Source organism: Camelus bactrianus, chromosome 33 (genome assembly GCF_048773025.1).
Source record: "Camelus bactrianus isolate YW-2024 breed Bactrian camel chromosome 33, ASM4877302v1, whole genome shotgun sequence".
In the NCBI taxonomy this organism is placed as follows: domain Eukaryota; kingdom Metazoa; phylum Chordata; class Mammalia; order Artiodactyla; family Camelidae; genus Camelus; species Camelus bactrianus.
Window position 1 is genome coordinate 8,869,258 of NC_133571.1, and position 22,298 is coordinate 8,891,555.

The window sequence follows — 22,298 nt, forward strand, 5'->3', positions numbered from 1 at the left end:
ATGAGAGCCATCTGTCCCAGCTGGGGGCACAGACAGCATCCCGGTCACTCCTGGAGAAAGGGAGTGGGCAGGGGAAGAAGGAATACCACTGAGTCAGCAACAGTGACAAGGGCCTGAGTTTTGCTGCCAATCGTAGATGGGTAAGAAATCTCAAATTCTACCCTCGCACATAAATTAAACTAATTTTGACCCTGCCTTCCCATCACACTGCTGACGGAAATTTTTATCTTCTTTGGGGACTCTCCTCCCTGCCCATGGTTGAATCCAGGTTTCTGTGAGTCATTGGATGCCTCTGGGTAGCAAGTATCTGTAGAGGATGGACTGTGATGCTTCCATCACGAATAGATTTTGTTTGTTTGTTATTGTTGTTGGTTTCCTCCTCCTCCCCCTCCCTCCCCTTCCCTCTCCCCTTCCTTCTTCTTCTTCTTCTTTGGTGGTGGTGGCTTTTCAGCTAGCTCCTCCTTTCCTTTTTCTCATTTGCAAGCTGCTCTATTTTGCACTCTTTGGGGGTCTCCTGTGAACCTCTGTGCGTAGAGAATGCCTCTCTGTAAGAAGATGCACTAGCTTTTGTGAATAGTTACTGTCCCACTGTCCTCATCCCTGAGGCCATCTTCAAGTGACGCTGTGGCCTCTGTGTGTGAAGAACAGTGCAAGACTGGCACCTGGATACTGGCAGCCTAGACACTACCAATGTTAGTTTCTTCATGATCTAGCCTCTGGGTCTGTGTATTTTTTGACTGCTTAGGAAAGATCTTTTAAAATTTGATTTGACTTGGTTTAGTTAAAAAGCTATCATTTGGTAGGCTTGATTTTTTTGTTGTTGATGCGTGGTTCTGTATGAGTTTTAGCCCATATGGAAATTTGGTGGACCACCAACAGCACAAATCAGGCTGTAGAACTTCCCATCAGCCCCCAAAAGCTCCTCTGGGCTACCCCTTAGTAATCATATCCTCTTCCCACTTGTAACCCCGGGCAACCACCAATCTGTTCACCACTACAGCTTTGTCTTTTTGAAAATAAGATCTTTGTGTTTAAAACATTAGAATAAAACCCAACATTTAAAGCCCTTCTGGCTTTGTATTAACACACGTTCGCTTGTCTGTCAGCAGATTAGACAACCCTTGCAAAGTCACGTGCATCAAGGTAGCTCGCCATGAAGATGCCACCAGAAGACACTCGTAGAGAGGGTGACCGATGTTGCCAGTCTCATCAGCCTTACAGTATTTCAGGGCAACCAGCTCCACTTTCGTTTCTCTTATGCTTCCTCTTGGGAGTCTGTAAGATGCCTTCTTTTTCTTAGCACCACCATGAAGTCTTAGCTGAAGAAGTGGTCTCCTTTTGAATATTGTAAGTGGATACTGGTGCATCCATCTTCTGGTTGCTTTTCCAGCAAAATCAATCCCTGTGATTAAGAGGAATCTTGGCTTTCACATTTTTATTGTATCCATGGGTTCAGCCTTGAGAATGATGGTCTTTCCTGTTAAGGCTTTGAAAAATCTGCATCTTCGTAGTGGCTCTACCTGAGTGAATCCGAAAGAAAGAGTCAGTTCTGATTAAATGTTGCTCAAATTTATCTTAAGCTGGGTTAAATCTGGGTTATGGGAGGAAAAGGGAATGAGGAGTCCAGTAGTATCACAATTGGGGATCTTCCCTAAAGACTCAGGGGGAACACTGGTTACTGTCATTGGACTATCCTGACCTGGTCACTTGGATTGCTAAAGGAATGAATTGGAGATGCTTTGAAATACAGCAGGAGAGAGCCTCCTTCTTACCTGTCACGCACAGATTCAGCAGCCTGGCTGGTGATCCCAGGGTGGGCTGGAGAAAAAGGGAGTAGAGATTCCAGGATACATGCAGGAATGAGAATTTTTCCTACGGAAATAGAGGAGGAGGCACATGGCCCAACTCCGGAACCCTCCTTGATAATCTCATTCTCAGTTCCATGTGGCATGAAAATATCAGCTGAGCTATTTCAGGGCTCAGAAAAGATTCACACACACACATAAACACACACATCTGATAAAAGTCTTGCCCTCTTTTAAGGTAGAAGACCTTAGACAATTTTCTATCTCTATTAATCAGTTTTAAACTTGGCTATGAGAGAGAGTCCAACACAACAGTGTCTTAAACTAAATCAAAGTTTATTTCTCAAGTAAGTATAGGCTGTCCTGAACTAGTATGGCAGTTCCACAATCACTGGGGACCCAGACTGTCTCTAGTTGTCTCCATCTTCAATGTGAAGCTTCCACCTAGTGGTCCAAAATGGCTGCTCAAGCTCCAGCCATCTTGTTTGCATTCCACCCAGCAGGAAAAAGAAAGGAGGAGGAGCCAATCTCTCTCTCTCTTTAAGGGTTCTGTCCAGAAAGCACACTTACCATTGTACTTACCATATCCTCTTACTTTTCTTTGGCCAGGACTTAATCAACCAGCTGCAATTAGCAAGGAAGTTTGGGAAATGTAGTTTTTATTCCACACAGCCATTTGCCCAGCCAAAGATCAGAACATACATGTGAAGATATGCAGATGGGAGTGAAGTTCACCTCCTGTCTGGTGTAGTCGTACCTATTTGCCCTCACCCCACTAGAGGGAAGAGAACTACTCCTTTGAAATTTAGAGCCTGGAAGCATAACATCACTTTTCCTTCTCTGTCCCTAGCATGAAAGAGAGCTCCTGGCATTTTCAAAGATCTTCACTAAATACCTAGGTGTGAAAAGAAGAAAATAAACAAAGAGAATCCTGGATGCTCAGAAACTTACAACTTAGAGGTTTGGATTTTAAGGCAACTGCTTTCCATCCCCCGAAGGCAGGCATAAGTATACAAAAATCCGGCCTGACTTTCTTCCTTTCAGCTGCTGTCATCAGGTCTCCGTGTAGAGGAAAGTAGCTTTGCTTTTCCCAGAACCAGGGACAAGAACATTTTCAAACTCTGCCATTCCACTGCTTTCGACCATTTAGACCTGGCTTTCTGCGGAGCCACGGGCTTTGTCAGTGATCAATTCTAGGGATTAACAGACAAGATGCTTTCTCTCTATGTAGAGAATGAATTTGTCCCTTCAGGCCCAGAAGGCCACAGGACTTGCACCACACTCTAAATAGTATTACGTTGGAGATCTTTATATGTCAGTCCCTATGGATCTAATACATCCTTTTTGATAGTTGCATAGATAACCCGTTGGTGGATAACTACAATTTATTTAGCCAGAACCCTGCTGCTGAATGCTTGAAGAATTGATGTTCCTATAGCTGAATTCTTTTTTTTTTTTTTTAATTGTTTTTTGAACAGGGAGAACAGCCTGAGCTTAAAAGGGTCCAAAATGGTGAGAGGAGCTGTTGGGCTGGTGGGCTGGAAAGACCAACTTTTTCCACTTCATAATATTTTGAAGGGTGGCCTCATTTGAGAAGCTCGAGTAAGAGCTGAGTTTTATGAGCTGTTTACATATGTTAGATACTAACCCCTTATTGGTCATATCATTTGCAAATATTTTCTCCCATTCAGTAGGTAGTCTTTTTGTTTTGTTTATGGTTTCCTTTGTTGGGCAAAAGCTTTTAAGTTTAATTAGGTCCCATTTGTTTATTTTTGTCTTTATTTTCTTTGCCTCAGGAGACAGATCCAAAAAATACTGCTATGATGTATGTCAAGGAGTGTTCTGCTGATGTTTTCCTCTAGGAGTTTTATAGTATCTGGTCTTACCTTTAGGTCTTTAATCCATCTCAAGTTTATTTTTCTATGTGGTTTTAGAGAATGTTCTAATGTCATCATTTCACATGTAGCTATCCAGTTTTCCCAGCACTACTTATTGAAGAGACTGTCTTTTCTCCAGTGTATGTTCTGGTCTTCTTTGTCGTAGGTTAATTGACCATAAGTGTGTGGGTTTACTTCTGGGCTGTTTGTTCTGTTCCATTGATCTATGTGTCTTTCTTTGTACCAGTATCATTCTACTTTGATTACTGTAGCTTTGTAGTATAGTCTGAAGTCAAGGAGTGTGATTCCTCTAACTCTGTTCTTCTTGCTCAAGATTGTCCTGGCTATTTGAGGTCTTTTGTGTTGTCATACAAATTAAAAAAAATTTTGCTCTAGTTCTTGGAAAAATGCCATTGTATTTTGATAGGGATTGCATTGCATCTGTAGATTGCCTTGGGTAGTACAGTCATTTTAACAATATTGATTCTTGTAATCCAAGAACATGGTACAGCTTTCCATCTGTTTGTGTCGTCTTCGATTTCTTTCATCCGTGTCTCATAGTTTTTCTAGTACAGGTCTTTTATCTCCTTAGGTAGATTTATTCCTAGGTATTTTTTTCTTTCTAACGTGATGGTAAATGGGATTGTTGTCTTAATTTTTCTTTCTGATAATTCATTGTTAGTGTATAGAAAGGCAGCTGATTTCTGTATATTAATTTTGTATCCTACAACTTCCCTGAATTCACTGGTGAGTCCTGGTAGCGTTCTGGTGGCATCTTTAGGATTTTCTAAGTATGGTGCTATGTCATCTGCAGACAGTGATACTTTCACTTTTTCTTTTCCAGTTTGGATTCCTTTTATCTCCTTTTCTTCTCTGATGGCTGTGGCTAGGACTTCCAAGACTATGTTGAATAAAAGTGGCAAGAGTGGGCCTCCTTGTCTCATTCCTGATCTTAGAGGAAATGTTTTTAGCTTTCACTGTTGAATATGAATATGTCGACTATGTTAGCTGTGGGTTTGTCATAAACGACCTTTATTAAGTTGAGGTGTGTTCTGTCTGTGCACACTTTCTGTAGAGTTTTTATCATAAATGGATGCTGAATTTCACACACACGTATTTTAATTTAAATTTTTATTATAGAATTTTCAAACACGAAAGGAGAGAGAAAAGTGTAATGAACCCACACATGTCTATCAGCTTCAGCATTTATCACCCATCTGCTGTTTTTGCTTCCCTCTGTCATCTGTCCCCCCCAGCATATTTTATTTCTAGATTACCCTAAATTATTTTAAATATTTTCATTTATCCCACAAATATGGGAAGGGAAGTTATATTTACTGAGATTAAAACCTCATGGGAAGAGGGGAGGGTATAGCTCAGTGGAAGAGTGTGTGCTTAGCATGCCCAAGGTCCTGGGTTCAATCCCCAGTGCCTCCATTAAATAAATAAACCTAATTATTACCCCCCCCCCAAAAAAAAACTACAAAAAAACCAAAAACCAAAAACAACCGAAAAAAAAAACCTCATGGGAAGTTTAGTAAGGTGGTGGCTGCTTGGGTTGAGAAGGAACTGGGTACAGAGTCAGGAGTGAGCAGGTACCAATTCCTGGTTGCCTCAGACACCTGGCACCCACACAGAGGAGGAACAGTCGCACTCACCCTGTAACTTTGTCTCGCTGTTCCTGCTTTCAGCCCAAGGGATAAAACTCTTCCTGTAATAGCTGAGGCACTTATAGCCAGTGGGAGAGAATATTCTGGAGGGAAGAGGAGTTTCATGCTCTGGTCGCCTGTAGCAGGCAGCTGTCTATCCCTCCACCTTCCGCTCGGCATCACTTTGATGTGGCTTGAGTGGGAGTGGGGGACGGGTGAATGTCAGGCAGAACACTGACCTTGCTCCCAGCAAGTGTCTGTGGAGGGAACAGAGCCAGGCAAGGCTTCAGGTGGCAGCCTGCATGCGGCCGAGTGGGAGGAGGGAGCCAAAGAAATCGCCATTTGGAGGGACTGTGGGCTTTGGGCCACCTGCTGGAGCATCGGCAGCTGTCAGTGTTATCCAAACTCCCCTTCCTGCGCAAAATGAATACGTCATGGAGACAGAAGGAAATGCCCGTGGTGCCCTTCGATTTGCTCGTTTTTCCCAGAAGCAGCCAGTTTTGTCTCCAAAACTCTTTTCTGGCAAGCCAGTCTGTCCCAAGGACAGCTTTTTTCTCACAGGTGCTAGAAGCCACGAGGCGCCTCTGTGTGTGACCTGTGTGTGTGATGTGGGTGGGTGGGGCGCAGGGGGAGACAGCCCAGGGCTCGTGGGGCTGGGCATCTCCAGTGGCACCTTTGGAAGCTGCTGCCACACACCCTCATGGGTGACATGCTCTACAAACCCTCGCAGCGTTAGGTTGCTGGCTATTAGACGAACAGGTGTTTTAGGGGTGAATTTCACCACGTTTCTTCTGTCCTTCCGTTAGATGGAAGGACATGGTGGTTCAGAATCACTGTTGACCCAACATGGTGGTGGGAGCTCCAAGGGGCCCATTCCTGTTTCTGCTGCCCCCTCAGTAGGGCTCACAGATCAGTGCTGGGCTCAGATGGATTTGGTGGTGGGGGGGGGTGTGCCACCCACTCCCAGAATGTTAGGGCTTTGGGGAGAGAATCTGAGTGTTCACAGTGAGGTCTGTGGTGGCCACCTGGGTTTTCTCAAATTTGAGCATTCTTAGTGTGAGGCAACCATGAAGACTGTTAGCTCTAGCTTGAGCTACACAGAATCGACCAGCCATCTACTCCAGCATTTTCTAAAGTGTGTTCTGCTGAGCACTAGCTCAGAAGAATTAAGGAGGACAGGGGATGTTCAGATGGGGGTAGGGCCATGCCATGATGAAGTGAATTGGGAAACTGGTAGTTGAACAGGTCTGTTTGCAGCAGGACTTCTCAGTGCATTTGTTACATGGTGCATTGTGACTTTCCAAGAGAGGGCGGTCACGTGCTGTGTTTCTACTATTTGTTTGGTTACGGGCCCTGGTTGCAACTGTCTTCCCAAACATATTTTAGGAAATGGAGTCTTTCTTGAATGAAGATTTATTCTGCTGACTTTCAAAGCTCAAAGTCAAAATATCTCTCAAGTATCTTTTAATCTGGATTTTTTTTCCTTCACAGTTTAGTCTCATGTTAAAGCAGAAGTAATCTGGTATTCATATTGTTATAAGTGTTCCCCAAAGGGCTTTTGAAACTTTGATTGACTTTGTATTTCCTTTATAGTTTATAAAAGAAGAAAACCCATTTTGCATCTGGGTAATTCCCCTTGGAAGCCTGGATACATTCTTCCTCTGAAGGGTAGCATTCCCATTTTATAGATGGGGTTACTGAAGCTCAGAGAGGTTTAGTCATTACCTCGAAGTCTTCTTACTGGTAACAGAGACATGGACTTAGGTTTGCCCAGCTCCGATGCTGTGTTCTTTTCTTTCAAGTAAAGGAGGGACAGATTTTTCTTGTTCAGTATCTGTCTTGGCCATAAGAATATATTTTCTTGAGGGTGGGGACTTTGTTTTGTTCACTCCAGAATCCCAGGGCCTGCCACATAGTAGGCACTCTGTAAATACTTACTGAAGGAAGGAAATAGGAAATAGATATGTATTAAATGTCTCTCCTGGGTCCCTAAGGAGGTAAGTTTGAGAAAATGCAGCTGAAATCACAGTCTTGGGGAGGCTGAGTCAAATAATGAGGCCAGGGTTGTTCTGGGGACAGAGGAAAAGAAGGTAACCCCGTGAGAGTACTCCAGGGTTGCCTCTGAATCCTGGCTTCTTTTAAATTTAGAAGAGAGAAAGGAATATTAACCACGCATGCCCGGGGGAAAGGAACAATGAAAACAGGACGGAAGGGTGTGATGTGAAAGAGTTGTCTCCCCCTGCACCTCCGTGGCCGGTCCTGTTCATCACTTGACATTTCTCTGGGGGGGGGGGTGGTGATGGTGGTGGTTTTGTCCATGACTCACATAATATGCTTACGTTTCTATTTCTCGATTCATCAATTTGAAACAGTAACTATCAACTCCCTACTATGATAGATGAGGCACGTATCTTCCCTTGACTTCTTTCTGCCAATTTTTGCTATGTTTTCATTCTTCTGTTTATTTCCTCTATAATTTAAAACAAGGTGCTTAAACCTTCATTCTTTGACCCATTAACTTAGTGTCTCTTGTTTCTCCACCTTGTAACATGAGGCCATTAGTTCCACGTCGCCTCCCTCCTCCTCCTCCCCCAATCTTGGTCATTGCTAACTTAATTTTTACTTTGTCAAAGTTTAGAACATTTATGTTTCATACTGCAACCACAATTAGCCTTTTCATGCTTTGTTTATATATAAATTGATGCTAAAAATTGAAAATGAATACATAGTTTTAATAAGTATTATTCACTGTAAAATCTGTAGAGTGCTTGGATCTACGGAGGAGATGGACTCCTAAGACACCAAATCTCGGCTGCGCAAAGGCGTTGTTCCAAGCATGAAGGTCAAATGGATTCCTTACTGTACTTCATCAATTCTTCAAAAAAAAAAGAAAAAACCCTGATTTTTGTTTATTTCCTATCTGGAACATGACTCTCATCCTGAAATTTCTAATGGCATGTCTCTCTTTTCTTGTTGACTGAAGTAGCAAAGACCTTCTTCATCATGCTACAAAGAATGTCCAACTTCTTAACCATTCAACTTGCAGAATGGCCAGTTTGGAACAGAATTCTTTCTCAGCGCACTCCTGACTTACCTCCACTGGTTACTGGATCTCATATATCAGGTTTGAGAGACTTGAATGCACAGATGGACAATGGCGAGACCATATGAAAAAACTGATCCCTGACCCACAATCTGCAGGAACCAACCCAGGACACTGACCCATTATCTACAGTTACCAGCCCAGGAAGCCAGTCTACTATGTATGAGTCAGACTTGTAGGAAGTCAGACCGCAATCCCAGCAACTGGCCCAGGAAGCCAAACAATAATCTTTGAAACAATAGGACCCACGTGGCCAGGACTTGGTTAATTTTTGACAGTTTCCCTCAGTTTTGTTCTGATTCCAACCTGGGACCAATCAGAGACAGCCAGTGTACATCCCGGACCAATCAGAGACAGCCAGTGTGCATCCCTAACCAATCACGTAGGGCGCCCCACCTCTGGTTAGCCCACCCACGGCTGCCCCATGCCGCAGCCTCCAGTCAGGGCACACCTGGAGCCTTTTTCCAATCTAAAGCTTTCCCACCCCTCTGCCTGCCTTTGACTCTCTGCCAAAACACAAGTGATGATGGCTCACTCCCTGGCAAGCTCTGAATAAACAACCTTTGCTTGTTCTTATTTGGTTGGTCTTTGTTTATTTCCACAGGTTTATTTTTGCTTGTTTGCTTTATTGGAGTATATCCTCAGGTAGTTTTTTTTCAAGTAAAATATCTGGGTCTTAGCAGGTGTGAGAAGATCTTTATTTTGTCCTCTCACTTGGCTGACTTCTGGGTTCAAAATAACTTTACTCAACATTTTAGAGGAATTACCCCACTGTCTTCTATCATCCAGAGTTGCTGTTGAGAGGATTATCAATCCTTTGTAGATAAACCTTTTCCCCAAGTGGTTTTAGAAACTTCTCTTAATCCATGTTCTGAAAGTGCAGGAGGATATATCTAGAGATTGATCTTCTTAAGAATCATTCTGCTCAGGACTTGGTGGGCCTTTTAGCAATAAAGACCTTGGAAATATTTGATTCTTTTCTCCATTCCTTTTCTTGGCTCTCCCTCTCTGGACTTCTATGGGATGGATATTGACTCTGATTAATCTTCTATGTCTTTTCATTCTTCTCAGGTTGAATCTCCTTGTCTTTTTGCTTTCCACATTGGAGTACTTTCTTGAATTTCTGTTTTAATAGCTGTTATATTTTTATAGCTGGCCTATTCTTTTTTATTTTTAAAAAAATTACCTATTTTTATTTCAAGTTTAGTTGACTTACAATGTTGTGTTAGTGATTCAGTTATATATATATGTATATATTCTTTTCATAATAGGTTATTAGAAGATATTGAATGTATTTCTCTGTGCTATACATTGTGACCTTGTAGTTTATCTATTTTATGTATAATAATATGTATATGTTAATCTCAAACCCCGAATTTATCCCTCCCCACACCCCTTTCCCCTTTGATAACCATAAGTTTGTTTTCTGTACCTGTGAGCATGTTTCTGTTTTGTCAATAAGTTCATTAGTATCATTTTTTTTTTTTTAGATTCCACATATAAGTGATATCATATGATATTTGTCTTTCTCTGCCTGACTCACTTCATTTAGCATGATAATCTCCAGGTCCATCCATGTTACTGCAAATGGCATTATTTTATCCTGTTTTATGGCCGAGTAATATTCCATTATATATATGTATACATATGTGCGTGTATGTAAATGTGTGTGTGTGTGTGTGTGTGTACATATGTATACGTGTATATATATCACATCTTTATCCAGCCATCTGTCAATGGACATTTAGGTTGCTTCCATGTCTTGGCTATTGTAAACAGTGCTGCTATGAACATTGGGGTGCATGTATCTTTTTGAATAAGAGATCCCTCCAGTTATATGTCCAGGAGTGGAATTGCTGGATCACATGGTAACTCTGTTTTTAGTTTTTAAATTAATCTCCATACTGTTTTCCATTGTGGCTGCATCAAACTACAGGAGAGTAGGAGAGTTCCCTTTTCCTCACACCTTCTCCAGCATTTATTATTTGTGGACTTTTTAATGATGGCTATTCTGACCAGCATAGCACCATATTCTTTATAAATGCAGTTTCTCCTCAAGTCTCTTTGGGATTACTAAACTGAGTTCTTTGAGTTCTGCATATTTCCTTGGTTCTTTTTCTTCAGGAGCCTCTTCCTTCAAGCTGTTTCTTCCTTTGTCTTCTCCTTGAGGGTCTGCTGATCTTCGACTGTTTGCTGCTCCAGATTCATGAGGGGAGGACCAGACTGATTATGGCAGGTCTCTTGTGTGTAGATTTCCTTGCTATTGCCCGTTCCCTGGAGGAGAGGGCTGAGTGGCGCTGGCGTGGGGGCAATTTCGCAGGCAGGCTTCATTTTATGGTGCGTGAGTGGAGAGCAGTATGCGAAATTGAGATTACCCTACTTTGGGATGCCAATTTTGCTTGTTTTCAGGAAGAACTCCCAATTTCTTCTGATTTTTCAGACTCAGCCTGGGGGCAAAATGCTGGGGAGATCCACTCCTGAAGACCTCACTTCAGTCAGTGACCTCCCCGGCAGCTCCTCCTCCCACCCCAGGGCTTTAGCGGCTGATTTTGGGGTAGGGGATGGTGAAGGCGGGGGGTGTCGCTGCCTTAAAAAATGACCCTTGTCTCATGGCAGCCCTCTGTCACTGTTGTTTGCAATCAGTATGGCTGAATTCACTTTGTGACTTCTTTGGTCTTTTCCCACCCTGTCTTCTGCTCTGGGCATTTAGATGAATTGATTCCCTTGTACTTTTTAAACTGTCATTTTGGTTGAATTTTGGAGTGGTCTGCTTTTTCTATTGCCTTTTAATAGACTAAAGTGCTTTTTTTGTTGTTAGACTTAGAACTGAGGTAGTTAGAACAAAGATTCTATGACCAGAAGGAAATCAATATAAATCTTACTTTACTGGCATCACCCCAAAGCACGCTCCAAGCCACAAAGAGACTGAGAACTTGCGGTGATGAGGCAATGACAAACGGGGTGGGAGTGCTTTAGCTCTTTACTATTTTCCAGGGGGAAATGCAGGCCCCTCAGGAGCAGACTGGGGGCCCATTTGCTGGGCTCTGCCATCTTCTCACTGCTCTGTGGATGGTCAAAGAATATCGTGCAGCACTGGCAGAAGTCATTGAAAAGGGCACATGGAGTCTGTTTCACTCTCTGCTAAATTCTTCCCCCAGCAGAAGTCAGAGCTATGGGAGCCTAACTTTGGAATAACAAGATAGATCATGTTTCCCAGAAAAGTTCAATAATACACTCCTAAACCACTTTGCAGAGAAGGGGGATAAAGAACTTCTCAAAAAAGCTGGCTCAATAGTTTCATGAACTGATTAGAAAAAGACTTCGATGCTGTTTCTTGTATACTGTGTACAAATTGCAGGGAGAGAGTAGAAGTCGTTGCCTGGTGTTCAGTCTGGGGATGGCTGTCCTGCGCCTGCCTAGGGCATGCCTCAGATTCCACCTGAGTGATCCTCAGATGTCAGGCGGTGTCAGCAGCTGGTTCCTGCAGAAGCCAGCTGCCTTCATACTGTGACAGAGCCTCGGTTTGCCTGGTACCACATCTTCTCTTTTGGAGCTTACGTAAGTGCCCAGGGTCACACGGTCAGCCAGAGGCTGAGCTGGGATTCGAACCCAGGACTCTTGGACCTCAGAGCCTGTGTTCTTTCTTCCACAACATTGCCTTGCGCCGTTTTTTAAAAAAGAAGTTTGCATCGAAAGGGCAAAATTGACACATGGCTCAGCCATGAATGCAGGTGTTAATACGCTGTAAAGCTCAGTTGTGGTTCAGGCGAGGAGTGATGGAGGACTGACTGCCGTGTGGGGAGGCTGGGGAGTTGGTCTGCCCATCCCAGTGCACGGTCCTTCCAGCCTCCGTGAGGCACAGGGCCCAGCCTTGAGCTGACGTTCAGTCGGTATTTGCCGCTGAGTGAAGGAGCCAGAGCAGCTGGAAAGGTTTCGTGGAGAAGGCAGCGTCTAAGCTGGGCTTTGCAGGCTCCTGAGGACTGAGAGGGTGGGGAAGGCAGAAAGAGCTTTCTGGAGCTGAGAGACAGGACAGAGCATACCAGGCAGGTGGGGTGAAGGATGAGGACTGTAAACCTGTGGTAGGTCAACTTGAAGAATCAGCAAAGGGGGGTGATACCAGGCCTCAAACATCAGAAGAAGAGACTGGAGGGAAAAGGATGGGGAACTCAATGAGTGGGAACACTGTGCTCCCTTTAAACGTGAGCTAGGAGGAAGAAACTTTGATTTCTCAGATTCCCGACGATGAATAAAACTCTCTAATTGAATGAATTAGTAATAATACTTATTTTCTCCCTATGAGCTGTAGATTTTGCTAAGTGCTTTCCAGACATCAACTGAGCTCATCCTTCCCTCAGTTTGTGACGTTGGTGCCATCTCTACTTCTAGACAGGAGGAAATAGAGGTTCCAAGAAACTCAGAGAGGTTAAGAAACTGGTCCCAGGACACACAGCCGGCCAGGGCAGAGCAGGGACTTGAAGCAAAGTGTGCCTACTTCTGAGGTTCTTAATGACCAGGTTTTACCGCCTCCCAGAGCAGGTGTAGTTGGCTCCAGCTGCAACAGTGGGGGTCCCTGGGGGAGCTGGAGGCTGGTCTGGCTGCTATGGCATTTGACAGGCAGAACCGGGCAGTCTCATTGGAAGTGCAGGCTGGCTTTGCCCGGGGCCAGGCTGGCATAGTTGGACGGTAGCTGTGCTACAGTGGGACATGGAACAAATGCCCTCCAGGTCAATTCTAGCCACATACCTTGATGCTTCTATGGCTCAAAGACTGGAAAACCACCTCAAAGGAATAAATAAATGAGGGAGCAAAATGTTTGCTCTTCCCTAGAAAGCTCAGCTGGGAGTCTCTCTCCCACACTTCTCAACATGCAAAATGCAGTTTGAGGGAGCAGATTAACATTTCAAACTGGTTCGTGCAATTAGACCGGAACACCTGGTTTTGCAATAACTCTCATTTTCAGTGTGTGCCGAGGGGTTCTTGAAATTCCCAGGCTTGGTGGATTACCCTAATGACTGGTCACCAGCTGTTATGTTGGCATGTTGTATGACACTTGATTGCGGCGCCCCGCTGGCATTTGGCAGCGGCCCCAGCAGAAGCAGGTAGCAGGTTAATGCTGACACCGTCTCTTCCTCCTGTCCCGCGAGGCCAGGCTTCTCTTCAGGGATAAGTGGCTTAGTCAGTCTTCGGAGAGGAGCATTAAGAGCTGCAGACCGTGGAGGCTGGCAAGCACCCTCCCGGCTTCAACATCTGGGCTGATTAATCAAAGCCGAAGGCGCGGGCAGGGGGCAATGTGACGGAAGGACATTGTAAGATGTGTTGTCCTCGAACCCAGGCTCATTCTGTGCAGCCCTGAGGCCCACATCTTCATTTGGGGGGTTGTATATTAGCTTTATTGATGGAGAGGGCAAATTTGAGAATCTCATTTAACAGCAACAGCAAACTCCAAATCCCCCAAAACAAACAGAAGATTTGGAGTCTGGAAAGATAAAGTAGGGATCGGGGAGGGTACAGCTGAGTGGTGGAGCGCATGCCTAGCATGCACAAGGTCCTGGGTTCAATCCCCAGTACCTCCATCAAAATAAATAAATAAGCCTAATTACCCCCCCATTTTTTTTTTTTAATGCAGACATCTGTCGTTTTTTTCCCTGCTGCCTAATGTTGAGTCTCCTCCATCAGATGTAATATTGATGGGATGCAGGGCCCTGCTTGTCTCCTCGGAAACCAGCCCGAGAGCTTCTCCCTTCTTTAGCCCTGATCACAGAGTGCCAGTGTGTGGCTTGGGCTGGGCCAATCAGACACTCCCACCTGGGCTGCCTTTGCATCTGGCACCGAGGCCTCAACGATGACAATTGAGGTGAGGTGAAGGCAGGGAAGACCAGCCATTCGTCCCCGGACACAGCCGAGCCAGCAGCCACGATGCCCTGGAGGAGAAGTCGGGTCCTGACAGAATGTTTGACTGAAACATGAATTTATTACCTGTTCTTAACTGCTGGATTCCTGGACACTTTCTAAGACCGGAGATCAGCTTTTAGAGGACAATTGTTGGGTCTCAGAGCTCCTTGGACCCTCCCCGCGGCCAGTGTCGGGTCCTGCTGCTTGCAACTATCAAATAAATAAATCCGGACTTAGAGGAGATCTTATTTGAAAGGATTATTGCAGGGAAGGTACTATTGTAAACGGGAGAAACTCCCACAGGAGTATCTGAAAGGCTCTCAAAGGCTGGGCAAAAAAGGGTTTTCTTTTGCAGTGGAGAGTGAATAAGAGTAAAAGAACCGGATATAAGGAAGGGGGTAAAATGATCAGAACAGTCCATCAGATAATGATTTACCCTGAGGTCAGGCTGGCTGGGCTGCGGGCGAGCCCAAGTCCGGGCACCTGCGGGGAGAGCAGCTTCCCTTTCTGGTTAACGTGCATTTTGTTCCAACTGTTCTGATTCAACTGTTGGGGACAAAACAGTTCAGCCAATCATTTATGAAGCAAAGAATGGGAACTGGGAGCCACTGTGTCTAGCCTTGTCATGGATGATCAAAGCTGGAATCGTGAGTTGTGCATGGCAGGGAGGTTCTTTGCAGTGACCCATTTTCTGGAAGGGTGGGGGCAGATTTTTTTTTTAACCTTTATTGTTTACAGGAGCACAGGGCACCCGGCTGATAAGAAGGAAACATGTTTATAAGCTTCTACTACTGCTGGACACATTATCTCAGTTATGACCATGGAGTGGGTTGTTTTTATCATCCCTGCTTTACAGAGAGGTGCAGAAGGGAGCCGAGACAGCAGTGTCTGAGGCATTAATTACACCAGGAAATGACTGAGCTGGGGCTTGAACCCTGGGTTCTTAGATTCCATGTCTGTACATGTTCCTTTGCAGCATGCTGCCCCTCTGCCTGGGCTCAGAGACTGACCTAATACCACAGATCTGGTTTGTTTTTTTAAGACACTAGCACAATTCTTTGTTACATAAAGGAGCCATATGTCTTTGTGGAATTTTTCATGTTAATTACATCACATCAATATCCAATGGAATACGAAAATGGAGATCAATTTCAATCTCAATTTTCTAGACTGAAATTGTGCTCCGTGACTCCTGTGCTGTCATCAGCACTCACCCTGGTGCACAGGCTCGTCTTCTAACAAAAAGGGACCACATGAGCGCGAACGTCAAACCCTGCTGCACCCCCTACCCCTCACCACATCCCAATCACGCTGCTGCAAGCCTCTCTTCTTCTTCTTCTTCTTCTTCTTCTTTTTTAACCAAAATAACATTCTTAAGGAATAAAAGAGAGATGTCAATTTTACAGCTTTCTCTTTCTGGGTTTTCAGGTTCGCTACCAAGTGACCCCCCAAGCAAAAGACAGCGGCGATGAAGTGTTTCATATAGCATCAAGATGGAATCCAAAACAGGATTTGTTTTGGTCCTGAGAAAGCTGGAGTTCTGAGGACGCTCTGTTCATGCATGGTAGCAACAGCTCAGGGGGAGCCTTCCTGTTGGAAAGTGGGATGAGCCGCTTTCAAGCTTCTTGAAGCTAGGATGCTGCAGATATAAGGTGAAACGACCCCAGGGTTCTGTCCCCGGAGGGTACTTGTTCTCTAGGTGACTCCAGGTGGGGGTTAGTGCCTGGGGGCTGCTTTCTTCCTCTAGCCCTGCTCCCCTCTCCTCTTATTCACAGGGGCCCAGTCTTCCCGCTGCCCCAGGGGGCCGGTGTCAGGTGTCGGGGATCAGAATTTTTAAATGCACAGTCTTAGGATGACTAAATAGCTCTGGGTCCCCTGTGACTTGTCACCTCATGATTCTCTTAGTTTCCCATGGGGCTGAATTCCCTCAAAAGTTTCTGGGGAGCATCCCGGGCCCATCGTGTCTCCTGGGGATCTGGTCAGAGCATTTTGTTCACCTTCCATCTTGCTTAACCTCATCTCACTGATCTTCCTCAAGCAGTGGTTTTAAAAATAGAAGACCTCCTCTCACTTGGAATTCCCTTCTCCTGAGACATCTCTGCGGTGAACAGAGCCAGCCCCCAGCCCCTGCCCCTAACTGGCAATGCTCACAGGCTGATAGCAGTGAGGTTCCTCCCTCTGCTGGGAGGGAGGTCCCAGGGCTCTGCTGCTCCATCGGACTTCTGTCCTGGGGTGGGGGTGGGGGGGGAAGGTGCTGGACAGGGCCTGGAGGGGTTCAAGCTGCCCCATTTGGACTTGCCTCTTGGATCAATCCACCCTCTGTATCCCCTCAAGAAGGGCGCCTGATGGAGGCCAGAAAGGATTCTGCATCTGAGGCTGTGGAAAGCATCACTTAGACATTTCCCCACGGCAAGGTGAACGCTCCTGCCAGCCAGATGCTGCCCTTGGACTGTGTTCAGGCCCGAGCCCGGCTTGTGCTTGGCAGGAGCGCCTGTGGGTTCCTTCACTCAGAGCTCGCCCCGCCTCTGCTTTCATCCAGGCTCTGCTGGGGAGGCGGGAAGAGCCCAGCCGACTTCCAGGTGGGCTGAGTCCCTCCATGAGGTCGACCCCCCCCCCCACTAGAAGAGCCAGGGCATGGGGAGGTGGAGGCAGGTCTTCCAGAGAACGGGGGCCTGGCCCCAGCATCCTGGGGGTCTGCAAGGCTGAGTGGAGAGTGGGTACCAAGTGTCCTTCGGCTCAGAGGGTCACACACGTTTGGGCATAGACAGGGGACTTTTCAACCACTGCCCTGTTCCTGCCAGCCCTTCGTATTTATCCACTCACAGGATTGATTTTTCTAATGAAATCCTCCTACTGCATGATTTAGGTTCATTTATATAAATTATACAGTGATTTATTTAATGACCTACTTGGAGCACTGTAAATTCTACAGCAACCGTGCAATTTATTATTTAAACCCTATATAAATCATGCAAGATGAGGAGACAGAATTGTGTCTCAGGATCACGGGCTTGGTTCAAAGTGCCTTATGGAAGCTCAAAGTGGGCTGTGTTTTAAGTACGGAAAACAGACAGAGGATGGACATGCCAGCTGTTTTGGGGGGGGTGGGGGTATCCCAGCAAGCTTTGTTTCTTCACTCAAACAGCACAGCCCCCTGTGGGGTTCACTGCGGCTCCATCCTCGGGCTGTGGGGTGACCCGCGAGCAGGCAGAGCTGATGTTAGAGGGGGCCATGGGCTCCGCGTGGCCAGGGACTGTGTGCCTGGCACTCTGACATTTCCAAGCTTCGAGAGGTGAACCATACTTCATGCAATAGTGACAGAATGGGCCCTGAGGCTCTTGCCTAAGCCCCAGCGAATTTGCTTAAAAAATATCCTCTCTTGTGTGAATCCGCCACCTCTTCACCTTCCTCAGTTGGTCAGTTCCTTCTGCAGGTTCCCCTCTGGGCAGCAGTGGGCAAAGGAAACCTATGACTGTTTATAAGGAGACCCAGTCTTTGCCCCTCCCCAGAGCTGGGAACTGGAGGCACGTGACCTAGAAGTGCAGCGTGCAGCGTGCAGCGTGCAGGATGCTGTGAACGGGGCAGGTGCGTCACTCAGTCGCTCACTCCTTCATCCATTCAACAAGCATTTACTGAGCTCTTCCTAAATTCTAAGGAATAGGAAAAAGGAGGTACCATGTACAGGAGTCAAGGCCCGTCAGGACTGGAGTGGAACAATCTTAGAATCAGACAGCGCCCCCTAGGGCAGAGCCAGGCGGCCTTAGGGAAGTTTTAAACCTCCTGCTGTACCCTTAGCTTCCTCAGCTGTAAAATGAGGATGGTAACAGTACCTACCATCCGAAGTCATTACCAAGTGAAGAGAAATAAGTGAAGTGATGCATAAATCATCGAGAACAGGGCTCGGCAGATAATAAATGCTCCAAAATGTTAGTTATTATTTGACATGAATTCTGCTTTCTCCAACTATAAAATGTAGAAGGTTTGCAAGACTTGTACATAAATAATGATGACCTAAGGTGGAAAAATATAGGTACGATTAAGAAAGGTACAGATGGTGCTGAGCTAAGCTTTTCTTTATCATTTGAATATTTTGGAATAAGTACATCACACACACGGTGCAAATTCAAAAGATGCGAAAAAGAAATACAATAAAAAGTAATTCTTCCTGCCATAGCTGTCCCCAGCCACAGAGAGCCCCTCCTCCACCCAGATGCAGCCACTGTTTGTCTCTTGTGTCTCCATCCAGAAAAATCTTTGCACATCGAACACATGTGTATATGTGCTCTTTCTGTTCACACGAATCACAGCACACAACCGCTGTCCTGGGAAGTTTCTTTTTCCCCTTAGCGATGTGTGCTGGAGTTCCGTCCTGCCACTCTGCCCTGTACCATTCTGTTCTGTGGGAGGACATCGCTGAGTTAACCGGCTCTGCACTGCTCCACTGTTACGTGGCTTCCAATATTTTGCTATTACAAAAAATTTACTGCAATAAATGTCACTTCTTGTTAAAGGATTTGTTAAGGATAAATAACTGAGTGTGTAATTGCTGGGACAGGGTATGCATCTGCAATTTTTTTAGTTGTTGCCAAATTGTGCTTCACGGAGCTTTTACCAACCTCACTCTTGCTGGCAATGGTTGTACTGATTTGTACACTCAGCCAACAAAATGAGCCACTAAATGCTTGACCTTTGAGACTGAGTATCTTTTTCATCTTTAGGAGTTTTTCGGAGTCTTTTATATGAACTGTCTATTCATATTTCTATTGAGGAATTAATTTTTTTCTCATTGATTTGGAGCAGTTCTTTTAAAAAAATATGTATTTATTGAAGTCTAGTCAGTTTACAATGTTGTGTCAATTTCTAGTGTACAGCACAATACTTCATTCATTTAGGAACATACATATATTCATTTTAATGTTCTTTTTCTCCATAAGTTACTACAAGATATTGAATATAGTTCCCTGTACTATACAGTATAAATTTATTGTTTATCTATTTTATATATAGTAGTTAGTATCTGTAAATCTTGAACTTCCAATTTATCCCTTCATACTCCCTTCCCCTTGGTAACCATAAGTTTATTTTCTGTCTGTGAGTCTGTTTCTGTTTTGTAAATAAGTTTGTTTTTTTCTTTTTTTAGATTCCACATATAAGTGATATCATAGTGTATTTTTCTTTCTCTTTCTGGCTTACTTCACTTAGAATGACAATCTTCAGGTGCATCCATGTTGCCGCAAATGGCATTATTTTATTATTTTTTATGGCTGAGTACTATTCCATTGTATAAATATACTACAACTCCTTTATCCAGTCATCTGTCTATGGACATTTAGGCTGTTTCCATGTCTTCACTATTGTAAATAGTGCTGCTATGAACATTGAGGTGCATGCATCTTTTTGAATTAAGGTTCCCTCTGGATATATGCCCAGGAGGGGGATTGCTGGATCATATGTTAAGTCTGTTTTTGGTCTTTTGAGGAATCTCCATACTGTTTTCCATAATGGCTGCACCAAACTATATTCCCACCAATAGTGTAGGACGGTTCCTTTTTCTCCACAGCCTCTCCAGCATTTATCATTTGTGGACTTTTGAATGATGGCCATTCTGACTGGTGTGAAGTGATACCTCATTATAGTTTTGATTTGCATGTCTCTGATAATTAGTGATACTGAGCATTTTTTCATGTGCCTATTGGCCATTTGCATGCCTTTATTGGAGAATTGCCTGTTTAGTGGAGCAGTTCTTTATATATTAAGGAAATCAGCCCATTGTCGGTGCTATGTCATTTGCACCATGGCTAGTGCTGCCCTTAGACCCAGCCAAGAGGAGTCCTGGCGCTGGCTCCACCCTGGCCTCCTATGGATGTGCAAGCGCAGGCTGGGTTGCTCACAGCGCGAGTGCAAGGCTGCCTGCAGTATGAGGTCCCGCCAGGAGAGGGCAGAAAAGCTGGGGGAGCTGAGCTAGCTCCTCCCACTGCCACGTGTGGTGTGGAACTCTGAGAAGTTCCAGAACTCTAAGGTCCAGCCTGGCCTCCCAGGTCATTTTGAAGGCATATTTGTCAAGGTAGGATAGCAAAACATATTTTATTTAAATGATTTTTATTACCTTGATTTACAACTTTTAAATATTATGACATATACTGTGTGAGCCCCATTTATAATCTTGCTCTGGGCCCTGCAAATGCCAGGGCAGGCCTGACTACATCCTCTAGAGTCAGCAGGAACCACAGGGCACCCTGACATTTATTTGCATTTTCGTCTGGCAAGAAATCAAGGCCTCCAATTTGTGATGGATTTCAGAGCACCAAGAAAGTACAGGAAAGTCAACCTCACTTTGGAGAGTTTCTGTCTTACCCCCATTTTATAGGTGGGGGTAACTGAGGCCCGGTGGGGTTCAGCAAGTTACCCCAAGTCAGTCTGCTTCTTTTCTTTTTTTTTCAGGCCCTCTGATATCTTTGCTAAGTGCTTCTGTGAAAACTACTTAAACATCCAGCTTTTCATTTTGTAATCAAATCAGATAAAGTCTCCAGCAAGAGAGAATACACAGAGCTTCAAATGCAAGGATCAGCCTAGATTTCACGCCAGACTGGAACCGTCTTGTCTTCAGAGGCGGGCTCTCTCGATAACTGCGTTTCATAACAGAGGAGCCCTCTCTTTGATTTTGTCCTGCGTGATCATCTGGAAGCACACGCACCAGATCGCTGGAACGATGCCATTAAAAATATTTATACTGTTGTGAGGCTGTTTGCATCTTAGCCCATGCGCTGCTCTAATCGCACAGTGGCAAACATGACATTTTCCCCGAGTAATTATAGAAGCCAGCAGACATTTTGAGGAAGTTGGCTGTTTATTGACAATGAAAGCGCAGCCTCGCAGATCCAGGCCTCTGGAACCATGGCAGTGTGGCTTTATAACCTAATTTGTGCTCTTTTCTGGTAATGGGCAGAGGCCTTGCAGAAAGCCGGACAGGAACCTCAGGCCTGAAAAACACCCCCAGGTGAGAGACGCAGCCCCAGTGCAGGAGTCGAGAGCCCTGTGCTGCTCCCCTCCCCTCCCCCCTGCCCCTCCTCCCAGTGCTGAATGGCATCACCAGGCCCATCCTTGGTTGAGGGGGATGGCAGGGGGCAGGGGGCCTCAGCAGGTGTTGCCCTCCTTCCCAGAGAGATCAGTCGCCTGTCATAGCTATAGACGGGGCCTGTTGCAGCTTCTGAAGGTCCCTGCTGCCCAGAGAGGCCAAGCGGACAATGTCCATGGGAACACTGGAGGCAGGGATGGAGATGGGGGGGACAGGTTCAGGCCCAGGGCTGACCAGGTGGTTCCACGTCTCAGCCTCCATGCCAGTCGCTGCGTTAACTCTTACACCATCACTTCGAGCAGAGACCCAGCTCTGCTAAGAAACTCCCCAGCGGGCTGCTAATGCAGATTTCTCTCCATGCACTCCCAGTCTTGCCCCTAAAGGGACAAACTGTGTCACCCTGGAATTCAGTCTGTTTTCAGCAGGGTGTGGTGGAAAGCAGAGTCTGGGGCCAGACACACCTGGGTTGAGCCTGGCCCCTCCCTCCATTCTCCTGTTGGCATCACCAGCCAGTCACTTCACTGCTCTGAGCCTCAGTTTTTTCCTCTAATAACAGGAATAATACTTCTCTCCAATGTTAGAAATTTTAAAAGGAGATGGTATAAGGATGTGCTGATCCCAGTTGGCATGGCTGCATAATTACTGTTTTTAGAACTCTACGTGGTTAAAATGTTTTCAACTTCACAAATACTATCATTTAGCTTCTCATTAGTCAATGTAAACTCAGTGAGGGGAGGAACTTTGGCTCTTTTGCTCACTGCATATCTTCAGTGCTCCGAGAGTGTTTGTTGACTGAATGGATGACATGATTCTAATACAAGGTCATAGCAGACTTACAAAGCCCTCTGGGAATTCTAAAGCGGGGAGAGGAATTTCGGTCAGGAAATATCAGGAGTG

At 45.2% G+C, this 22,298-nt stretch overlaps 1 long non-coding RNA gene across 1 annotated transcript in view; it reads left to right on the plus strand.

The window, feature by feature from the left end:
* The window catches only part of LOC123612867 (uncharacterized), a 31,592-nt gene extending 9,509 nt beyond the window's left edge, over nt 1–22,083 (plus strand). The window contains exons 2-3 of the long non-coding RNA XR_006720133.2: nt 15,755–15,978; nt 20,768–22,083. This is a non-coding gene — a long non-coding RNA (uncharacterized LOC123612867). The remainder of the gene's footprint in view (nt 1–15,754; nt 15,979–20,767) is intronic.
* The last annotated feature ends 215 nt before the right edge of the window (nt 22,084–22,298 follow it).